The sequence below is a fragment of the Girardinichthys multiradiatus genome, chromosome 8 (genome assembly GCF_021462225.1).
Source record: "Girardinichthys multiradiatus isolate DD_20200921_A chromosome 8, DD_fGirMul_XY1, whole genome shotgun sequence".
NCBI classification, from domain to species: domain Eukaryota; kingdom Metazoa; phylum Chordata; class Actinopteri; order Cyprinodontiformes; family Goodeidae; genus Girardinichthys; species Girardinichthys multiradiatus.
The window spans coordinates 5,033,563-5,057,488 of NC_061801.1; the positions used below are offsets into that span (position 1 = coordinate 5,033,563).

At 39.4% G+C, this 23,926-nt stretch overlaps 1 protein-coding gene and 1 long non-coding RNA gene across 5 annotated transcripts in view; one reads left to right on the forward strand and one right to left on the reverse strand.

The window, feature by feature from the left end:
* Window positions 1–505: 505 nt before the first annotated feature.
* Window positions 506–17,033, reverse strand: LOC124873142. Its single transcript, XR_007039453.1, has 4 exons — window positions 16,933–17,033; window positions 9,252–9,498; window positions 5,072–5,270; window positions 506–583 (listed from the first exon to the last, which is right to left on the reverse strand). It is a non-coding gene; the product is annotated as an uncharacterized LOC124873142 (long non-coding RNA).
* npy8ar (neuropeptide Y receptor Y8a) overlaps window positions 16,753–23,926 on the forward strand; it is a 63,441-nt gene continuing 56,267 nt past the window's right edge. Inside the window, exons 1-2 of one of the 4 annotated variants that reach the window (XM_047373671.1) lie at window positions 16,754–17,230; window positions 17,344–17,449. The gene's annotated coding sequence lies outside the window, so the exon portion shown is untranslated. Of the gene's footprint in view, window positions 17,231–17,343; window positions 17,450–23,926 lie in introns of all 4 variants that reach the window. The other 3 variants (XM_047373673.1, XM_047373670.1, XM_047373672.1) reach the window with 3 other exon arrangements.

A 23,926-nucleotide genomic window follows, 5' to 3' on the forward strand; every position in this document is an offset into this window, starting at 1 on the left:
AATTAATGGCAATTCTAAATTACCCTAAATATCCTACTTTATCATGCACAGGCAATTTCCACAGTACCAACAAAAGGGAACGAGATTACTTGGTTTTTTCTTTGGAGCAGCTTCTTTGGGCTTTGTTTGTCACGCGTCCGTGAAAAACTCAAGAACGGCCAGCTTTTCCAACTTCGGCAAAAGGGGAAAAATGATTGACCATTCACAGTCCACTGGAATACAACAAAAGAGGAAAGAATCGTCTTCTTTGGAAAACCTCTGTGGGTTTCTCTTACTTGAGTTGAGCGCTACAGACACGTCTTCAATCTGTAAAGTAAACCTTCTGGTCTTTTTATCCAAGCAACATTTCTAGCTCTGTCAAGCTTCTCATGATGGAGAATGAGGTGAAAACCCGCCTGCAAGCTTCTGATTCTCCAGAGATGTGCCACTATTGCATGGTAACCATCTCGGCTCCAGCAGAAATAGCAAAGTCGGAGCGTTTCGCGAGCCCTTATAAAGCTTACCTCCTGTGAAGTCAGAGCCGTGATGCCTGTTGGGCTGCGTAGTAGTTCGTTTGGCTCACAAAATGGACGATGACCCAACACTGATATAGAGAGAAACGGAAGATTATTATACAGTTGTTACATGTGATGGCCACAGGAATTAAAAATCTTCTGTTTTCATGGTGCCACCCTATAGGTTCACATTATTTGTTAAATAAACTCTTATGTTCATCCTACGCTCCCATTTGTGCTTGGGTCCAACTCCACAACCACACATCTTCATCTTACATGTGTTTATTTCATTTTTTCCATATCATTTTGTTGTTCTTTTTCTGCTGTTGTGGTTTTTGTTTAATACTTGTTTATTTGGTAAACCAATATCCTGGTTTGTTACATCTTTGTTTGTTTCTCTATACTATTCATTTTTTATGGAAAAGAAGATCAAACCCAGTAAAAAATAATAATAACAAACAACTTTATTGAGACACTCACTTTACCAAAAGTACCAACACTGCTTTAACGACCATGGATTCACTCTACTTGATTAGCCAGTAAAATTAGCCAGCAAACTAAACCCCATAAATAATCTATGGGCCATTTTCAAGTGGAAGAGAAGTGGTACTAGAGCCAACAATGTAGACATGCTGGAAGTCACTATCAAAGCAACCTGGGCTTCCATTACATGTCAGCAGAGCCAGAGGCTGATCACCTTCATGCCAACCCGCACTGATGCAGTAATTCCTGCAAAAGAAACCAAGTATTTGGTGCAAATAGACATGGGCATACTTTTTAGTAGACCAACATTTCTGTATTAAAAACCTGCTTCTGTTTATATCTTGTAATATATAGTGGGGAGGACAAGTATTTGATACACTTCTGATTTTGCAGGTTTTCCCACTTGCAAACCATGTAGAAGTATTTAATTTTTTATCATAGGTACCCTTCAACTGTGAGTAGCGGAATCTAAAACAAAAATCCAGAAAATCACATAGTTTGATTTTTAAGTAATTAATTTTCATTTTATTGCACGACATAAGTATTTGACACTTAAAAAAATAAAACGTAATGTTTGGTAAATAACTCTTTGTTCGCAATAATAGATATCAGACGTTTTCTGTAGTTCTTGACAAGGTTTGCACACACCGGAGCAGGGATGTTGGACCACTCCTCCATACAGTGATCCTTCAGGTTTCGGGCTGTCACTAGGCAATAAAGCCTGGACTCTGTGGTGGCCAATCCATGTGTGAAAATAATATATCATGCTCCCTAAACTACTCTGTCACAAAATGAACCCAAGGAATCCTGGCATTTTCATCTTGGAATATGCCTGTGAAATTAGGGAAAAAGAAATCTATTGATGGAATAACTTGGTCATTATTATTTTCAGGTAGTCATCTGACCTCATTCTTTGGGCACATAATATTGCTGAACCCAGACCTGACCAATTGCAGCAATCCCAGATCATAGCACTGCCCCTACAGGCTTGTACAGTAGGCACTAGGCATGATGGGTGCATCACTTCACGTGCCTCTTGTCTTACCCTGATGTGCCTATCACTCTGGACCAGGGTAAATCTGGATTAATCAGGCCACATGCTATTCTTACAATCCAATCATTGCTCCAGCCTAATCTCCATGCTCCCTAGCAAACTGTAGCCTTTTTTCCAATTAGCCTTCCCGATTATTGGTTTTCTTATAGCTACACAGCTGTTCAGTCCCAATCCCTTGAGTTCCCTTCACATTGTGTATGTGGATATGCTCCTACTTTCACTATTAAACATACTCCTGAGTTCCAATGTTGTTTTTCTTTGATTTGATTTTGACTAAATGTTTAAGTGACATGAACATTCTGAATTTTGTTTCCGACCACATTTCTTCTTCCAAGATGATGGTTCCCCAATATCCTTCCAGTTTTTAATAATGGGTTGGAGATTTCTCAACCCAATTTTAGTTGTTTCTGGAATCTGCAATCTCCTTAGATGTTTTCTCTGCTTGATGCATGCCAATGATTTGACCCTTCTTAAACAAACTGACATATTTTCCACGACCACAGGATGTGTCTTTCGACATGGTTGTTTAAGAAATGAGAAGCAACTCATTGCACCAGTTAGGGTTAAATAAATTGTTGTCAGCTGAAAGATAATTGCCACTCAGTAATTATCCAATAGGAGGCTCGTACCTATTTGCTTAGTTAAGTTCAGGTGGTGACATTTTTTTGGCCAGACAGTGTATATTCAGCCTCTTGGATGGAGTCTCACTGCAGGAGATGCCTGAGACAGATGAAGTGACCAAGAAGTATCTTATAACAAATGAGAAAATATGAAGTGGGGAAATGTGGATGATATCAGCATCACCTGTTTTTAACATTAATTTGACCATCACATAGTTTCCTGTCACGGTTTACTTGGTATTGGACCCCAGAATGCAGACGAGCAGACAGCGTGATGGTAAGTGAAAAAAGGTTTAATTACGAAAACACACACTCAGCAGGAGGCAGGAACAAAACAAACGGCAGGCAAGACAGGCATGGCATGATCAAAAAGACAAGACTTGGTTTGAGAACAAGACATGAGCATGAGAAATGTCTCTGCGACGGCTAACAGAACAAGTGTGAATATATGGCGTGAGAACCAGGTGGAGCAAGGAGACAGATTAACTTGAAGCAGGTGAACCGAATAAACTTAATTAACAGAACAAAACGTGACTGGAGCAAAACAGAGACTCTTGAACACAAACTAGAAAAACATGAAGCAAAAGCATAACCAGATCAGAAAACCAAACTTGACAAAACATGAACAAGACGACAAAACAAATGCATGACCAGGAAAATAAACAGAAACATGATTCAAAACTTGAACAGTGAAAAACATAAGGAAAAAACCCGAAACCAAAAACCAAACAACCCCAAATCATGACAGTTTCCTAATGTTCTGCAGCCCTAACCTGGACCCTGAGAAACTATGTTTTAGTTCTTTGGTATACCAATAAATCTGATGTGGGGAAAAAAGGACAAATGTTTCTTTAGAAAAAATAAAGATTAAAATAAAGACAAATGAAATAAGAAGGCAGTTTAAGGTTCCTTTTAATGAGTCTTTTATTTAATGCCTGATTCATTTTGTATCACAGCAGTGACAAGAACCTCACATAAATCAGCTGTATAGCACAGAGCTGACAACCAGCTAAAAGGAGATAAATAGTAGACATTAAAAACCCCCCTCTCGAATTTTCTCATCCCAGTGACCCCAGTGTGAAAAGCTTATATGTGGAAACAAACACCAGGAGGTGAAAAGCATATTTAATTACTCCATTATATCTCAGAGAAATGACTATGCAGCTACAGCATCCACAACATTCATTATTCGCTTCAGTTATTGATACAAAAACCAATTAAAAAAGTCTCATTATCTAATGTTTCAAAGAAGACAGGATAACAATCAGGTGAAGGTGCACTAAATTAATCAGTACTGCTGAGACAAAGCTTTATATCTTCTTATCCTACAGGTACATAAAATATGCCATACAATTACTCTACAGTAACATAAATTGCTTAGATCTCTGAATGCGCTTATGCTGTATAGCTGATGCTAAATGTTAAATAACTGGAAGTAATAAAAATGCAGCAAAAAATCATTTATGACATTATTCTGTTCTACCTAATGATTTATGGTGTTATCAACGAGAAAACAGTAAAAAAAAAAACTAAACACATTGGTCTCCATTACATTCCATGGACTGAGACATTTCAAAGGTAATGTGCATAACAGCGCACATGAACATGTGCAGAGTGTCTTTAGTTAAGCAACTTTTTATGTTTGTGCTTCTCACACCTGGAATTCATTACCAAACTTAATACGTGAACTCCTGACTCTGACCTCTTTTACCAAACATCTTAAAGCTTGGCTATTGGAAGAATAGTACTGTTGCCACAACCATGCCTAAACTTGCATATTTGTCTAATACTAGCATATACTTTCTGCGCTCTGCACTTTAATCAGTCCTTTCATATCTAATTTTAGCTTTTTAACACTAGTGAAATACGTATGGTCCCCTGACCCCCTTGGCTTGTATGTTTTATGATCCATTATAGTTTTTATTGTTCTTGCTTTTCCTTTTATTTTTTTATCCTATTGTTTTCAAGGAACTGTTATCTCTCTGTGTAATTACTCCACCTGCTTACATTGCTCACTCCTTGATGGCTTACTATTCTAATTGTTGTTACTGTTGTTTTCTTGTTTTTATTATTTTACGTCATTGACTCAACCTGCCGAAGGGACTACCGATGGAAATTAGCCAATAGCTATAATCTGGCATATTTACATGTACATGTCCATTAATATGCATTGTCATCTTTTTTGTAAATAAATAAACTCAAATAAATAAAACTGAATTGAACTGAATAAAAAATTGTACTGCACATTGATTACATGGTACACAGACTGTTTCCAGCTAAACTGCCCCCGGTCGCTGTCTCTATCTACTCCAAACCTAACCGCACTCTCTCTATCTGTGCACAATTTTTTTTTCCTTTTGGCTCCCACTGACAGCACAAAGCAGCCACACACATGTGCACACACACACATACATACTCACCAAACATTGAACTCTCCATCACATATGAGTTGCAGCGTTATTAATGGGGTTGAAAAGGCAAAGTGGGACAGCAATGGAAGGCTGGATGTCGACTAGGACTCCTGCCCTGTCTCCACCACCACCATTCTGGCTACCCGAACCTTATGTGACTTTGGGCAGGTAGTAGAGCACTCCTTCACCAAAGAGGATGATGTGGTACCTGCCAAAAACAAGGTGAACTTCAGCTCGAGTGAGAAAGGGATGCCCAGTATGCAGTACTTCATTCCCTGCTATGTCTGCCATGAGCAAATTAACGTCCACCTGACGGTTGTAGATGTTGACAGGTATCTGAGCCTCACCTAGCACGGGCACGTCCCCAGGTCTCACTCCCAGCAAAGTCTCCATGATTGATGGCTGCAGCGAGGGCCTAATGTCGGGGTGGATGGCGTTATAGTAGTGCAGTGGCAGTACGCTCCTTTGGGCCCCAGTGTCCAAAGCAGCGCACACTTCCAGCGTGTATAGGCGCATAGACATTTCTTGACTTTGACCCTTTGGAGCACAGTGGGGCCTGGGCTACCACAAGAGGTGCTGCTCAATGTCAAAGCCTTTGTGGTTTTGTGAGGGTAAGACCACTGTTTCTGAATATAGCAGGAACTCAAGCCTTTGCAAAGTTTCTGTGGCTGATTGGTGTCGAGAGTGTGAATAGAAACAACAGATTGGAGGGACTGGCTGCAGGTACAGGTTTGTCCTTTTTCCTAGACCACAGCAGCTTGGGGCCGGTGTTTAGCTGAGTTGTAGACTCCTGGCTGCATGGAGCTGGTGACATAGGATGCGGCCCTTTTGGTGGTTTAATTTTTCCACTCTAATAATTCTTGAACTATTTCTGCAAGAAAACGTCAACAGCTATATGGTCTTGTTCAGTTTCAGCTCTGTTGCATAAGCCACAGCCACTTTCTCACAAATGTTATCTCTGAATACGTGCAGGGCCTCTCCAGGTTTACGTACACGCTGACTCATTTCTACAGCAACTGCAGCTGAATGAGCATAAGAAGGTACCAGCACGTCCAACAGGCGGCAGTGGTCCCATTTGGATGAGGATTTCTGTAGATAATAGTCCCCACTGCTCCAACTAAACAGAATTTCAGTTGAATTCTCATTGTCTTTTCGGACCAATAGTTGGGTTCGATGCAGTTCTCAAACGTGAACAAATTCCTTCCACGTTGTAGTGCCGTTATATTGGCCAGGATGTAAAGTGGGAAATCTCCCTCTAGGAAAACTGTCTTCTTTGCTGTCAGATGAGGGCTGGCGAGAAATATGGCGGGTCTTACTTAATTTTGAGTGGGGTGGCGCCGTGCTGGGGTTTGCCCATAGCTTATGGCTTTATTCTGGTTACAGAAAGGCATATGTTGCACTGGCTTACATGCCAATGAGCCAACGTTGGTGGCGTGCTACGTATAGAACTTCCCATGTGAGCAGAAGAAAAGGGGATTAAATCTGGATAATGCACGCAGGTGCTGAATAATTGTACACAGAACTGCCTAGGTTACACTCATGACCGTAACTTGGACATTTGGCATCAACAAAGGGGTTTGTGTGGAGAAACTGTGGTTGAGCGGGTCTGCTGGGCGCTGTGAACCTGCCCTCTCCATTAGTTTGTGTGGTAACACAACTTTTGTCACACAGAAACAGGTTTACTGTTCACATTTTGCCACAGTCCTGTCTTTGTTAGCTTCCCTAACACACTCGACACCCTGTGGGACATTGGTTAGCGTCAAGAATGGGTTGGAGTAATTAGTTTTGAATCCATAATTTTCATAAGGATAGCAAGGGGCAGCAGGAAACATAGAGGACATGCTTTCTCCCGGGCTGAAGTTGTTTCAGAATAAAGGCAAGTGCATTTGACTTTAATAAAATATATAACGTGAAAGAAATATGGAACTGAGTATCTACTTTTACAAATATTACGGTAAATTTCTGTAGCACAAGCTGCAGCACAACCATACTCACATTCAACGGTTAATAACCGTATTCTTTTCAAGAAAAAAACTGAACAAATTACAGTGGAAACTTTCTATAAAACAACAATGCAAGAATGCTTTACAGTGATTTAACATTAACATTATTAAGCTGTTTTATAGTTTACAGGTTTTTACTGTTTCAGTTTGTCACTGCAAATACAGATTTGTTTTACAGTGTATTTCATCTGTGTGTGGTACACCAGCTGTAAAGTGGCTATGAGGATAACTCATTGATGCAGGCCAAAATATCATGGTCTGCCCTTTCCCCACACTTGAAGAACTTCACAGTTCCAGCTGTCTCCAAAAAGCCCATAAAATCATAAAGGACACTTTACAACAGGTCACGCTCTTTTTGAACCGTTACCATCAGGCAGAAGCTACAGGTCAATTAAAGTAAAGACAGGTAGATTCGACAGCAATTTCTATCGAACAGTAACATCTCAAATTTAATACTGGCAGAATGTAAAGAGAGATGTAATAACAAAACTTGTGCAACAAGCTTAAATGTGTTTTTATTTTATCTTTTTTACAAATTGCATCTATTTTTTGATTTTACATAATGTATTGCTCTATACACAGAGCAGAGAGCTTTTTCTCCAATTATATTGCACTTCTGACAATGACAATGAAGGATATTCTATTCTATTCTATTCTATTCTACATGTTATCTCAAGGCACTTTACACAAGTCAAATCAAAGTCAGTTTTTTATTCAAACTGGTTAAAAAGTTTTCCGTCTAAGGAAACCCAGCACTCTGCATCAAGTCACTGACTTGCAGCATTCACTCCTCCTGGACGAGAATGTAGCGAGAGTGGACTGTCGCTTGCATTGTGTCATTGACTTTGCAGCAGTCCCTCTTACTGAGCATTACTAGTGCTTGCCAGAAAGAAAGTACTGATTAAACTACATCTCCCACCATTCATAGTAGTGCTGGGATTCTGCTGACTTCATTTATCTACACTGCATCTGGGCAGTAATAAATTAGTTTAGGATAAAACGATTTAGATATCGTTTCATTGTGTTTGTTGACGTTCCTTAAACTGTTGCATGCAGGCTATTTCATTTGATTTATACTCATTTCAACTTTTTTTGTTTGATTATTATTTTTTTTTGGGCTTGTACAACGTTGAATGCTTGCACCCCTGTGTATGTTTATTCTCTTGCGCACTGCCTTTTTTTTCCTTGTGCCTTGCATCTTGCTAAGCCGTGCACATACACCCATACCGGCATTGCTGCACATGTGGGGGCCACAAGCTCATATGTCCCTTTGTCATGTTCATTGTAGCCATTGTTTCTATCTTCTAATTTGCCACTAATTTTCCACATGGCATAAACTTCCTTTGTTTTAATTTGCCACAGTCTGATGTGTCCTCCACTCGCTTTGTCTGCTAGCGTGCTCGCTAGTTAGCCTAGCCACACACACATACTGGTGGTTCTTTGTTAGCCTTTGGGCTAACATTGTACTCAGTCTCACTCCCTCGTTATTATAATGCTAGGAAGTTTTGTTCGACCCTATGTAGAATCAGGGCAGGACTCAGAATAGCAGTTTAAAGATTTATTTACCAAAATTTTAAATGAATGTAAGAGATAAGCTTCTGGTTCATCTGAGAGAAGGAGAATAGGATTTGAAAATGTGGCAGAATTTTGATAGTATTGAGAATCAACAAGTTGCTTACCGTGCTCAGGTGGCAGACTTTTGGTGCGTTCAGACCAAATGCGAATGACATGACCGGGAGCAAGTGATTTACATGTTGTCTCTATGAAGAAGTGCGTTCAGGAACAAAGTGAGGCAAAAGACGTGTTTCTGGAAATGCAAGCAGTGTGAGGGCGAATAGAGTGAAGCAAGAGCGAGGCAAAACCTGCGATGGACGCAAAGCGAATGGTTCCGAAGGAAATTATACTTTATTCGTAAAGGCAATTATATTTTATTCATAAGTATTTAATTTTCAGATGCATATGTCAGCTAGCCTGATATCTAGGTTGCCGATAAGGCATTATTTAAACTACATAATTATTCTATACTTAGGGCTACCATGCTACATTCTGTTGTCGTATCAGCTCTTGGCTGTGTAGGTTGGCAATCCTCGTCCATATGTTTAGGTACAAAAATGTTTATTATATTTAGAAAATGTGGACAGTACAATTTGGATGTTTATCTATTGAGCTGAGATTTATTTACTCACCAAAAACAGATGGACAGGTGTTCTGCAGCAGGGATACAGCGCCTGTAGTTGGTGTCCCGGAGGCTGATTCATCTCCCAACGCGGGGCAGCAGGTCCTCAAACTGCGTCTTGGATAGACGAAAGTACCGCTTAAGGCGACCGTCATCCAGATGCAGCTCCTGGAATAGTTAGTGGTACTCTCCAAACTGGTTCCGTCTCTGGAGAATCTGGTGAACCCAGGGACCTCGAAGACAGCGGCGTTGTTTGGCTATTAAGTCAGCATGATCAAAAAAGGTTTCTTAAGTAAAGGTTTAATTACAGCTACCTTAAAAGCATCTACTGATCTGTTTAATAAGGATAGAATAATCATGCATAAAATAGGGGTGATAATCAAAGGGAAAACTTCCTTTAAAAAATTAGGTTGGATTGGATGTAACATACAAGTTGAAGGTTTAGATGAAGCTAATATTTTTGATAACTCAGACAGCTCCACTGGATCAAAACTGTCCAAACACAGATCCGTTAAGTTACTGCCTTCCATTGTGTTGTTCTGTGATACCAAGATAATTTAAAATGGAACAGATTATTTAAATGTTGTTACTGCATTGCCTAATAATGATCTACTATAATTAAATTTCCTTTCTGGGGTAGAGTACTCAGGTTAAACTCAAAGCCTGGCCAGAGAAGACAGGTTTATGGGGAAATACTGTTATTTATTCACCACAGGGTATAAAGACAGGAGTCGGTTGGTCTGCATAATGTTCAGAGGTGGTAGAGACATACCCCAAAAGACTTACAGTTACTATTGTAGCAAAGTTTTGTTATTTTAAACTATTAAAAATGTTTAAAAAATAAAATGATAAATCAGGGACACTAAAAAGTACGCTTTTAATATTTTATTTGTAACTATTTGTAGGTTTTGAAAGTGGTGTAGCATTTTCCTTCCACCGTTACTGTTAAATTGGTCAACCAAAATACATACATAAAGAAATGAGAATAACATACATTGAGGTTTATGATTGTTTTGTGCCAAAATGTGAAAAGGTTGATGGGTGTGAATGCAAGCAGAAACTGTGTATTGTGGTGCTCAGATGTTGCACTATGGTCAGTGGCTTTGAGACCAGGCTGTTTCTATTCACACATATTCCTCCCAAATGTGTGGTATTGTACTGCATAATTATGTACTTACTCTTAAGTAATACTTACTCTTTGATTTTATATGCATACATGCATAATTTTAATCAGCAAAGAGATAAAACATGATACTTCCAGTTGTGTAACAGAATGTCCAAATAAAAGAAGATAAACAAGAAAAGATTCAAGTGAACTTTGCAACAATGAAAGAAAAGAAGAATTTCGACAGCAGAAAGCCACCTTTATATGATTAGGTTAATATGATTTCTGTCACAATGTGGTTTGCGGACAGACCAAAAACTTACAAGAGGTTCTGCAGGCACATGGGAAAAACTCAACACGAATACGTGGGTTGAGAACGGGGTATGACAAACACAAGGAACCAGCACTAAACAATGACACAAAACCAACTAATATACTGAGGGATAACAAAGGGCAAGTAATTAGAGAAAACAGAGAACAGGTGTGACAAGGAGGCAGAAGGAACAGGTGAAAACAAATACAAAGACTGAGGATGGGCAAAGTAACTAATAAACAATAAACAGAAACACAGACCAAGCAAACCTATAGACAAAGATAAATAATCAAATGGGGAATAAGAAAACTAGAATAATCATGACTAAAGTAAACAGAGAAACTAGAGGGAACATAGGAACAACAATAACAACCTAAGAACAAACAAAGAACCCATAAAGAAAACCTGAATACAAAAGTAAACAAACCTAACCACACTGACTGAATTAACTGGAAAGGAAACAAAAAATAAACTAGTAAACAAGAAGAGTGCAAAGGAACAAATAATAAAACACATTTAAACGCAAAGATACTAAAGAGAAATAAAACTAGAGAATCCAGGGAAGACCAAGAACTATAATAATTACAATAATAATAATAATAAACCATACAAAGTAATAAGAAAACAACCATAAAAGAACTTAAGAAGTAAACACTAAGAGGTGGAAGAGGGAGAAAAGAAAACATGATACAAAAACCAAAATAGAAACATCTAAGCAAAAGGTAAACAAACACAAAGCCACAGAGTCCATAAATGTCACTCCGTGACAATTTCACTCTTATGTTGCGTTGAATTAACATGCATCTTTTCTGAGTTATGCAGATATTCTTCATACACATCAGAAGAATATCAACATTCTACTGTTGTATTTTAAATGGTAAATGGTACATGGACTGAACTTATATAGTGCCTTTCCAGTCATACAGACCACTCAAAACGCTTTACACTAGAGCCACATTCACCCAATCGCACTCACTAACGCTCACACATTCATATTTTACATCATTAAGGTGTGCATGTTACCTTTGAGCTCTTTGACTTATGTTGGTCATGTTTTGTTTTAGTTTGGCAGGTAAAATGATATAATACACACTTAAAAAGTGACGATCTCAAAAATGCATTTCTGAACACTCTCCTGTGGGCTGAATGCATGAAGGGCTGTATAATTCAATAGGAAACAGCAGCACACAGCCTAATGAGAGCTTCCTCCCATTACAGTCTATCCTTATAGTCCTGCTCCAGCTCAAATTGGCTTTCTGAGACTATAGTTGTTTTGTGAGTCTGCATTCACAGACAGAAAGAGCAGCAATTCGTCCAGCAAATGACCCATTTATTGAGAGCAAAGAATCTCCTTTAAAAGTCATATATGAGTCACTTCCATTTGCCAGGGACAATGAGAATGTTATTAGTAGCAGAAAGTGGTGGGTAAATTGTGCTTTCAGAAAGCAGGCTGCGACAGCTTTGTAATATTAATCAAAGGCACAACTGAGACACCACTTGAGAGCATCTTTCATTGATTACAAGAGCATTGGAAATTCTGAAAGACTTTTATATTGACACAGTTATTAGGCTGATTCTTAAGAATTTGTATAACATGCATTCTAATTTTGAATATATCATGTAGGAAATTAAAACTGTATTAAAATATGAACATCGGTGCTGGGTTTTCAGCTGATTGCTTTTCACCCACTGACACACATACAGTGTATTGAGAGGTAAATAATTATTTGATACCCTGCTGATTATGTAAGATTGTTGAGTCACAGAGAAATGAAGTACTCACCGGCCACTGTATTAGGTACACCTGTCCAACTGCTCGTTAGCGCAAATGTCTAATCAGCCAATCACATGGCAGCAACTCAATGCATTTAGGCATGTAGACATGGTCAAAATGATCTGCTGCAGTTCAAACCGTGCATCAGAATGGGGAAGAAAGGTGATTTAAATTACTTTGAACGTGGCGTGGTTGTTGGTGCCAGACGGGCTGGTCTGGGTGTTTCAGAAACTGCTGATCTAGTAGGATTTTCACGCACTACCATCTCTAGGGTTCACAGAGAATGGTCCGAAAAAGAGAAAGTATCCAGTGAGCGGCAGTTCTGTGGGCGCAAATGCTTTGTGGATGCCAGAGGTCAGAGAATGGCCAGACTGGTTCGAGCTGATAGAAAGGCAACAGTAACTCAAAAAACCACTCGTTACAACCAAGGCATGCAGAAGAGCATCTCTGAACGCACAACACATCAAACCTTGAGGCGGATGGGCTACAGCAGCAGAAGACCACACCGGGTGCCACTCCTGTCAGCTATGAACAGGAAACTGAGGCTACAATTCGCACAGGCTCACCAAAATTGGATTATAGAAGATTGGAAAAACGTTGCCTGGTCTGATGAGTCTCGATTTCTGCTGCGACATTCGGATGGTCGGGTCAGAATTTGGCGTCAGCAACATGAAAGCATGGATCCATCCTGCCTTGTATCAACGGTTCAGGCTGGTGGTGGTGGTGTAATGGGGTGGGGGATATTTTCTTGGCACACTTTGGGCCCCTTAGTACCAATTGAGCATCGTCTCAACGCCAAAGCCTACCTGAGTATTGTCGCTGACCATGTACAGGTCCTTCTCAAAATATTAGCATATTGTGATAAAGTTAATTATTTTCCATAATGTAATGATGAAAATTTTACATTCATATATTTTAGATTCATTGCACACTAACTGAAATATTTCAGGTCTTTTATTGTCTTAATACGGATGATTTTGGCATACAGCTCATGAAAACCCAAAATTCCTATCTCACAAAATTAGCATATCATTAAAATGGTCTCTAAACGAGCTATGAACCTAATCATCTGAATCAACGAGTTAACTCTAAACACCTGCAAAAGATTCCTGAGGCCTTTAAAACTCCCAGCCTGGTTCATCACTCAAAACCCCAATCATGGGTAAGACTGCCGACCTGACTGCTGTCCAGAAGGCCACTATTGAAACCCTCAAACAAGAGGGTAAGGCACAGAAAGAAATTTCTGAACAAATAGGCTGTTCCCAGAGTGCTGTATCAAGGCACCTCAGTGGGAAGTCTGTGGGAAGGAAAAAGTGTGGCAGAAAACGCTGCACAACGAGAAGAGGTGACCGGACCCTGAGGAAAATTGTGGAGAATGGCTGATTCCAGACCTTGGGGGACCTGCGGAAGCAGAGGACTGAGTCTGGAGTAGAAACATCCAGAGCCACCGTGCACAGGCGTGTGCAGGAAATGGGCTACAGGTGCCGCATTCCCCAGGTCAAGCCATTTTTGAACCAAAAACAGCGGTAGAAGCGCCTGACCTGGGCTACAGAGAAGCAGCACTGGACTGTTGCTCAGTGGTCCAAAGTACTTTTTTCGGATGAAAGCAAATTCTGCATGTCATTCGGAAATCAAGGTGCCAGAGTTTGGAGGAAGACTGGGGAGAAGGAAATGCCAAAATGCCAGAAGTCCAGTGTCAAGTACCCACAGTCAGTGATGGTCTGGGGTGCCGTGTCAGCTGCTGGTGTTGGTCCACTGTGTTTTATCAAGGGCAGGGTCAATGCAGCTAGCTATCAGGAGATTTTGGAGCACTTCATGCTTCCATCTGCTGAAAAGCTTTATGGAGATGAAGATTTCATTTTTCAGCACGACCTGGCACCTGCTCACAGTGCCAAAACCACTGGTAAATGGTTTACTGACCATGGTATCACTGTGCTCAATTGGCCTGCCAACTCTCCTGACCTGAACCCCATAGAGAATCTGTGGGATATTGTGAAGAGAACGTTGAGAGACTCAAGACCCAACACTCTGGATGAGCTAAAGGCCGCTATCGAAGCATCCTGGGCCTCCATAAGACCTCAGCAGTGCCACAGGCTGATTGCCTCCATGCCACGCCGCATTGAAGCAGTCATTTCTGCAAAAGGATTCCCGACCAAGTATTGAGTGCATAACTGTACATGATTATTTGAAGGTTGACGTGTTTTGTATTAAAAACACTTTTCTTTTATTGGTCGGATGAAATATGCTAATTTTGTGAGATAGGAATTTTGGGTTTTCATGAGCTGTATGCTACAATCATCCGTATTAAGACAATAAAAGACCTGAAATATTTCAGTTAGTGTGCAATGAATCTAAAATATATGAATGTTAAATTTTCATCATTACATTATGGAAAATAATGAACTTTATCACAATATGCTAATATTTTGAGATGGACCTGTACATCCCTTTATGACCATAGTGTACCCATCTTCTGATGGTTACTGCCAGCAGGATAATGCGTCATGTCATAAAGCACGAATCATCTCAGACTGGTTTCTTGAACATGACAATGAGTTCACTGTACTCAAATAGCCTCCACAGTCACCAGATCTCAATCCAGTAGAGCACCCTTAGGATGTGGTGGAACGGGAGATTCGCATCATGGATATGCAGGCGACAAATCAGCAGCATCTGTGTGATGCTAGCAAGGTGTACCTAATAAAGTGGCCGGTGAGTATATATATATATATATATATTTATGTTAAAAGAAAAAACTATTCTGAAGATGTGGCGCTTTTTATTATGCCGTGGCGATGCGCCACGATCAATTACATGGAGCGGAAACCTTGCTTGACCTGCAGTGCCATCTGACGCTGTCGCTTCAGTTAGCACCAACCAATAGAGAGACTCCTTACATCATTCCTCTTTAGGCCCCGCCCCAGATGTTCATGTTCTCAGCAATCAAAATTCCCGGAGTTCATCCAAAAAAAGGGAGCTTCAACCAAACAAAAGGGAGCTTAAAAACCAAAAGTTTGCGATTCGTATAAAATCTGTATAAGGTTTTGATCAAAAATAATTTTTTTGATTGAAATTACTTTTTGTTTAATTAAATAGTATGTTTTTGTTTTATTAACTTTTTGCTTGATTGAGTAATATTTTTGGTGGAAATTACTTTTTGTTTCATTAAATAGTATGTTTTTGTTTTATTTACTTTTTGCTTGATTGACTAATATTTTTGGTGGAAATTACTTTTTGTTTCATTGAATAATAAAAAGACAAATTTCCCTCCATGGTTATCCTGCTTACTGTAAGCTAAACTAACAAGGGAAATATGCTAACACTCATAAATCACACGCGATTAAGTTGCTGTCGTCAAACGATTAAAAAACATTATACGTGAAGTCACTTCAGCAGACATTTCATTCATTGCCAAGTTGCCTTTACTGTTGTGTGGTAAAACATCACCTAGAAACTGACTTTAACTTAAGAAACTTGAGAAGCTCAGTTGCTCCACTATGCTGGGCTTCAGACAGACTGCCTTGTTAATGTGCCTGCGGAGCGGTAGGCAGACGGTGTTTGATGCAGGGGCGTGACCTCAGATTATATCTACAATTATATATTTTTGGTCAACTACTGTTTAATTTGAAGGCAGCAGTAGGCTTTTGGACAAACAAGCAATTATTAATTCCATTTATTTTAAGGATGTAACAGTAGGGGGGGGGGGGGATAAAAGTGTTTAGCATAATTTTGCTGTTGCTTATGTATAATTCCATAGTGAATGTATACATTTATACTGTTTTATTTATACAAGCGGCCTCTGTTTTACAGTGTGGTGGGCTATTGGTTATGTTTGCACTTTATTAAAGAATTGAAGATAAATTACTGTCTGCTGAATTATTAACCATCAACACGACATCAGTGTTTATTTTATTACATTTGGGATATGATTCTTATTATCTATTTATGTGGTTTATCTAGCAACAAAATTGTGTTTTACAAGAATAAAGTAGACCACTGTTTTCAGAAATGTACTCAGGAAGGTGTATTTTTGTTTTCAGCAGACATAACTTTTGGCGATGTGGGACAATCAGAGCAAATATTTTTGAAGGACATCCAGAAACAACACAGAATCGTTTACTTGTTGAGAACCTGGTATATTGATATTGATATGAATCGAGGTTACATTGACATGATCATCCTCATAGGCTAACGTTCTCGGTATGTCCAAATAAACACGTGCGACACCACGTGAGAATAATGTCATTTTCTGTGGTAACCCTCTAGCTGAACGATGAGGTAACGACAGCCATATTTCACTTTTTCACAAAAGTAAAACATCACTACTTTCATAGTTGGATGGAATTGAGGCGAACCGGATCCACGGTCCCTGCCGAATGCGCGCTCCCGACGCAGGGATACAAATTCTGTCGGGGACAACTACCTTGGCACGTCACCTGTACGTATGGCAAGGAGTTTATTAATGCATGGCTGGGTGAGATGTGGATAACGGTTGTTACCTCAGTATTTCTAAGATCCTGATACCGGTGCTGGAACCTAACCTATCCAGTTCAGACCCGCTCTCAGAGGATCTAACCTGATTGGACTCCTCATCCTCATCCACAGCCCCCCTGTCCCTTCAGCCCTCTCCCGAACAAACTGCACGAACCCCTGGACCCCTGGCTGGACGGCGGCTTCGTACAGCAGCTCCCCTGCACATGCACGCGCATACACGTGCGCAGTTTATATTTGATCTATTGGATCTGCAATCTGCAAACACAATAAGCAGACCCAGACCCAACCTGGCGGCTCGAACCGGTGAGTCTACTTCTTCGTGTTCTCCATCCTTCCACCATCCGCTGCCCTGTTTGTCTTGTCCTACTGTTTCTGTGAAATGAGGCGCAGACTGCGGCTCTCCCGGCTTATTGCAGACGCTCCAGCCGCCAGACGCTCCATCTCTGATTCACACAGCAACCCGAAAGCGGCTGACTGAGAAGCTCGCAGCCTGTGCTTGTGGAGGGAAACTTCTGACTCTCAGTAAGCTGAATTACAACCTGAAAATCCAAATGTAGGCAAAGTTCAGACAGACAGCAGCGGATTTTACTGGTCGATTAGTGTTTGATTGATTGTGACCGGGGTTCTTTGCTGTGGGTTACTGCAGGAGGCAGAAAAAATCTCTCCATGTCCCTGTTGGATATGTTTTAATAGTTAAACAAGGTCCAACAAAAGGATTTCACTTGAGACATCAGAGTCAATGAAGATAGAGATTTGGCTCAAAAGTTATTGCTTTACTCGTGATTTACTCATCATTTCAGCCATCAGCATCTACAACGGCTCTTTGAAGAAACCCTCATAATGAGCTACAACAACATTTAATTTCCCTTTGGGATTAATAAAGTATTTTTGAATTGAAATGAATGATCTGATGAGAAAAAAACAAACAGTTTGGATTTAAATGATCATATTGTAAATATTCAGTAAGAAATAAACTTGTGCTCGGACCTGTTTTATATGCTTTAACATACTGTATCGTATTGCTACAAAGAAAAGAAATCGAGAGAAAATCAGCGCTCTGTTCTCATTGTTTGTGTTTTGTCTGCAAATGTTGGAATTGGACTAACAAATTTGAATTGAGATGACAGGATCTGGCACCCCTGTGAGACAGCTGGAAGGCAGATTGTACAGTCAAATCATCATTTCAGATGATCCAGTATGTTACTTTGAGATGCAAATGTGCTGATTTAATTACACTGCCATATTATAATTAGTTGCTTTTAACAGCTTTGTAGTGGTGTAATATTCAGCAAACATATTTGTAAAATGTTAAGTCTAGTCTGATGCAACCCAAGACAATATGGAAAATCACTGGATGTCAAATGCTGTGCATGAGTTCTGCTTTTACCATGAAGCCTTTCCAAGTAGTATATTTCTGCAGGAATGTTCTCATCCTTCCTGTTCTGTTTAGTGTTCGTGGCTGGCTGTGAAAAAAAACAACTCAAAACATCACTTCATCACACCAGTTCATGTTTATTGTCTAAACCTGTATCAGAGTTGTTTGCTATTTTGACATATGAAGGGAGACCAATATTTCAACATTCCTAATTTTTTTATGTGAAGGTTTAAATATTTTTAGTATACAGTTTTAAACAGTAAATCAGAAATGACAACAATTTGATAATTAATGTTGTTACGATTTGATTATGAATGTTTACTAAAAATTATAATTAACTGTCACAATTCATATTTTTTAATTCCTATATTTTCCAACAACATTTAGATATTTGAAATATACTATGAAATTGGGATTGCTGAGCTTGCACTTAATAATGATAATTAATAATTGTAATGAGTAATTAATAACTATTAACCAAAATCACCAAAACATTATCCAATTAGTTATTCAATACGGGATGATATGAGCTCGGCTTATGTTGCAACCGTGAAGGTGACGCGCTGCCGCCTTCAGATACAAAGGCTAGAAACGGCAAAATCGCACTTCGCCACGCCACCACGGCCACACACCCCAATATACAGTGTCTGTGTTCCAAACAAAGTTAGACCAAGTTGCTATCTGTCTTCTGTCACAGTTTCAAGGTTATTAGGTCAAGAGGGTCACAGAGGGACCTTTCTAAGTGACAAAAGTGACTTCCTGTTCTTAGGGGCGGGGCTTTGATAATGTCAGTATTTGACCACATAGGATTGTTGGTCACCCAGTGGGATCAATCATACCAAGATTGGTCTCATTCAGCCTTTCTATGTGAAAGTTGCAGCTATTTGAATTTTTTGGCAAGAAGGTCGAGATCGTGGCCTGGCCTTGCCCCTTTCAACAAGCTCAAAAACTCACAATTTTGATAACTTTTAATCCCCCGTGTTTTAAAGGCATTCTGACCAAATTTGAAGTCAATAGCTGAAAATCCCTAGGAGGACATCAAAGTTTGACATGTACAAAAGTCAAAAATGTCTGAAAATGACCCTTTGACCCAGAATGCCCAACTTCCTGTTCATGAAACCAACAGGAAGTTGACCTAGAACCAACTTCCTGTTGGTTTCAGGGCATACCCCCCAGAGACTTTTTTTCATTTGCATTTGGAGGGTTCTACCTATGTACCAAATTTTAAATCTCTTGGACATACCAGCTGGCTTATCTCAGTTTAGGGGGTGCTGTAGAGCCGTTTGGCAACGCCCATTTTCAGTTCTATTAAGCCTGTAATAGAACAAGATTTTTACATTTTTACATGCTGTTGAGCCATTTTTGGAGCATTTTAATTTGCTAGACATCAGTACAACACTTACATACCAAATTTTTATAAGTTGTATATCATAAGTTCATACTAACTAAATAAATTGGTAAAAAAAAAAGTGCAATTAACCACCAAAAAAATGAAAATTGCTTTTTTTTTACACATATTTTCTTAAATACTGAAATATCATAGCTGTATCCCTCAAAAAATTAAATATGAAATCGTTGCACAAAACCCTTTCAAACCACAGAAAATTTATTTGGTGTGTGTCCATAGCCTTATTTTTTAAATACACAAATTTTTATAAACGGAGAGAAAAACGGAAATAAAATGTACATTGTGAACAATTTGAGAAAAGATAATATGTACATCAAAATAATCTATTTACAGTAGTGCAATCAAATCGCTAAGTGTGCCAGATACGTATGAGCATGCATATATGTTCATAAGACCATCTTCAAACAATAAAAAGTGCAAAAAACAACATGAAATATAATCGTTTGTTACTGTGTTGAAACTTTAGAACAGATGAACACAAATTCAAATAATATTTTTTATCAAGATACAGAAAAGCTTATTGCAAAACGACAACATGAACATCAAAAAACTATTTACAATAAACTATTTACAATATTGCAATCACAAGCACACTCAAACATTAGCTTTCAATTTGATCAGTGGAGCTGTGATAGGCCTTGTGACAGGTCCTGTCCACAATTACTTGCTTGCCAGTGGAACAACAGCTGCAGGTCCTGTTTCCTGAAGGCTGACTCCTTCCTCTCCCTCTCCCTCTCCCTCTCTCCAGAGCACTGGGTGCCTCAGGGGAATAGGAGGTCTCTTCCTCCTCCTCCTCATCATCAGCACTACACAAAGAAAAACTTAGTGTGTCTTAGATGTATCCATAACTTGCATAATATAATAATGATGCGTAACACAGTGGAATTCTTTCGATTGTATATTTTCCTTAGTTTTCTCTAACTCAGAAACAAGTAATATTTCATAAACATATACATACTTGTCAATAAAATCAGCTTCATCTCCACCGTTGGCTGAATCCAGCCTAGATGAGTTCACAGAATCCTGCCTTCATCCGGTGCTGTAATAAGCTACGGAAAAATGCTTTTTGGTGCGTTCTGCTTTTCGCGGCTCCATAAATGTATGTGCGGGTGTGTAAGTGTGTGTTGAGTGTCTAGTGTGTGTGTGTTTATGTCTGGTGTGTGTTTGTAAAAGAGTAATAAATACTAAAAGACAAGGCAAAAGTGGAAGAGTGAGCGAAGTGTACCGCAGAAAAACTCCCAGGAAAAAAGACCCAGGAAATCTCCTCACTTCCAGTTGTAGAATTGGCGTGCAAGAAAACCACGTGATAGTTTATCCTCCAGTGTCATCATGCATATTCCGATGTAGGAAGCACACAGTGGTCTGCTACAAAGAAAAGGATTTGGATTATAATGTTTGTTTGCGCTTTTCACTGGATTTTTGCAAACGTTTTTGGAGAAAAAATAAACAGCGCTCTGGGACACATTGTGAATAGAATACATAGGTTTAACTGGTTTCATTTGTAAAAAAAAGTATTGTTCTATCTTATTTGGTTGCAATTCTACAGGCATTTAAAAAAACTTTAAGATGGGTTCTGTCGGTCTTAAAGTTCAAACATTTTAGTTCGGGGACAATTTTGGGTAAAGTTTGGTGAGTTTTCATATATGTTTAAGCCGTCTCAGTGCGGAAAAGAATAATAATAAATCCTGCGATTATAATAGGCCTTCGCAGCGCCTCGCTGCTTGGGCCTAATAATAGTGGAAAAATGGAAGATTGATCAATTAAGGATTGATGAACAACAGAAAATGAGGAATAATCAAAGCTTTGAATCAATGAAAATGTGAGGAACCTTGATGAAGATCAATACCAGAAATAACACTTTGGCATGAAATGATTATGTTTGTCTATACAAGACATTTATGGATGAAAGGGAAAACATTTGGAGTTTTGGATCAAATAAGAATATAAGCAACAATAAACACTAATGGATATATGTGAGTGTGGGTCTTTCTCCAGTAGCACTCAGCTAGTAAGCAACCCACAGCCAGGCTAACCTAGCAGGCCAGATAGCACACAATGTGGCTAGGTGTTGAATTGTTTAACTAGCTGCCTGCCACATGGTTTAGACAATAGAATAAAACCACAGACGGGAAACAAGTGGAGGGGGGGTGGGTGGAAGGAGGAAAAATAGAAGCGGTGTACAGTAGAATAAACAGTGTCCAAAGCGCTGTACTGTTGTTTTATCCCAAAATAACTTCAAACAGCATAAATTTGTCTTAAAAACCGGTCAGTGGAACCCAGGATAACTTTAGAAACACAGCGAAAACCAACATTGGATAGGAGCTGCAGGAAACCGTTCAGCTCGAAGAATGAACACAAAAAGTCCAAAAACAAACCAAAAATAACCCACTGATGATCCTGGATCGTCCTATTCTCAACCTAAGTTTTATCTCTGCCCAGACACAGACGCCTTACTTGAAGAAGTAAGGAAGGTGGTGGACCGCTTTATGGCATGGTGTGGAAACAATCATCTCATTTTGAATGTGACTAAAACAAAGGAGATGATTGTAGATTTTAAGAGAAACAGGAATAAGTCAAAAACTATTTCTATCATGGGAGAAGAAGTGGAGGTGGTGGAGGAGTATAAATACCTCGGTGTTCACCTGGACAACAGACTAGAGTGGAGATGCAACTGTGAAGCCATCTACAAGAAGGGACAGAGCAGACTGTACTTCTTGAGGAAGCTTAGATCCTTTGGTGTTTGCAGCAAGATGCTGCATATCTTCTATAAGTCTGTTGTGGAAAGTGTGATCTCTTCTGCCATCATCTGCTGGGGAAGCAGCATCAGAACCAGGGACTTAAAAAAGCTCAACAAGCTGATAAAGAAGGCTGGCTCTGTTCTGAGGACTCTTCTGGAACCTCTGGTGATCATTGTGGAAAGACGGATTCTTCATAAAATGAAGAACATTATGGAGAACCCTGAGCATCCTCTTCATGAGACTGTCCTACAACAACAGTGTCTTCAGTCAGAGGCTTCTTCAGATCTGTTGTAAGATGGAGCGCTACAGGAGATCCTTCCTGCCCACAGCCATCAGCATCTACAGCGGCTCTTTGAGAAAACCTTCATAATATGAGCTATAACAACATTTAATTTCCCTTTGGGATTAATAAAGTATTTTTGAATTGAATTGAATTGAATAATGTCTTCTTGTAAGCAGGGTCAACGTCGTCCCACCTGGAACGATGGCTGTGGCTTGCAAGTTAATAAATCCACTTGTGATGAGATGCTCCAATGTTCCAATCGTCACTCATGTCTTTGGACTAATGGCTTCATCTTCTCTAAGTGGCTTTTCAGTCCATTTCAATATAAGACTTGTTTTACTGTGCATAATGACACTCTCTTTCAAGCTTCAGCCCACAATCAACAATTCTCTTCTTGATATTTTTGCTGATGTCACAGATTAGAGCAGTGCATTCAAGGTGTTGCCTTAAAATCCATCCACAGGTGTGCTTCAATTTAACTGAAATGTTGTGAAACATTTTACTAAATTTAAAGAAAGTTAAAAAAAAATCTCCAACAAATTGTCTCTCGTTACTCTGGCAAATAATATAGGTTTGGCCATCCTAACCAAGCTAAAACAGAAAAAGTTGAATGTGATTTAATGCCATCCAGTTTGCTGCCTGCTGCATCTCTTGCACAGGAGTGTTTGGTCTTAAGCCTATACTGGTGGACTAATTTCTAACCAAACAACAATTTCTAACCAAACAACTCTCAGAGATGGCACACTGATTATGTGACATTACGGCAACGTAGGGGAGACTGTAGATCAGTGGGAAGCGTATTTGTCATTTAGTCAAAAGGTTGAGGATTTGATTTCTGCTTCCTGCCACACGTTAGTTTGCCCCTGGACAAGGCGAGGCATGTTACCTCATGTTTCCTACCAAACTGCATGTTCGTGTAAGAGTTTGTATGGCTAGATGCATGTGGCCCTAGTGTAGAAGTGCTTTGAGTGGTCATCACAAGTAAAAGAAAAATATATATTATACATCATTTCAGTCCATTTATCATTTGTTTTGAACCTTGTACAAATTAATTTATCATTTACATAAAAATATTTTTTTGTGATATGATGGCAGCTAAAAAGCAGCACCTGTCTACTACATATTAGGTTTAAAATAAGGTTAAAACATATAAAAGATGGGGACAATACATCAGCACACACTTACCCTTCTTGGA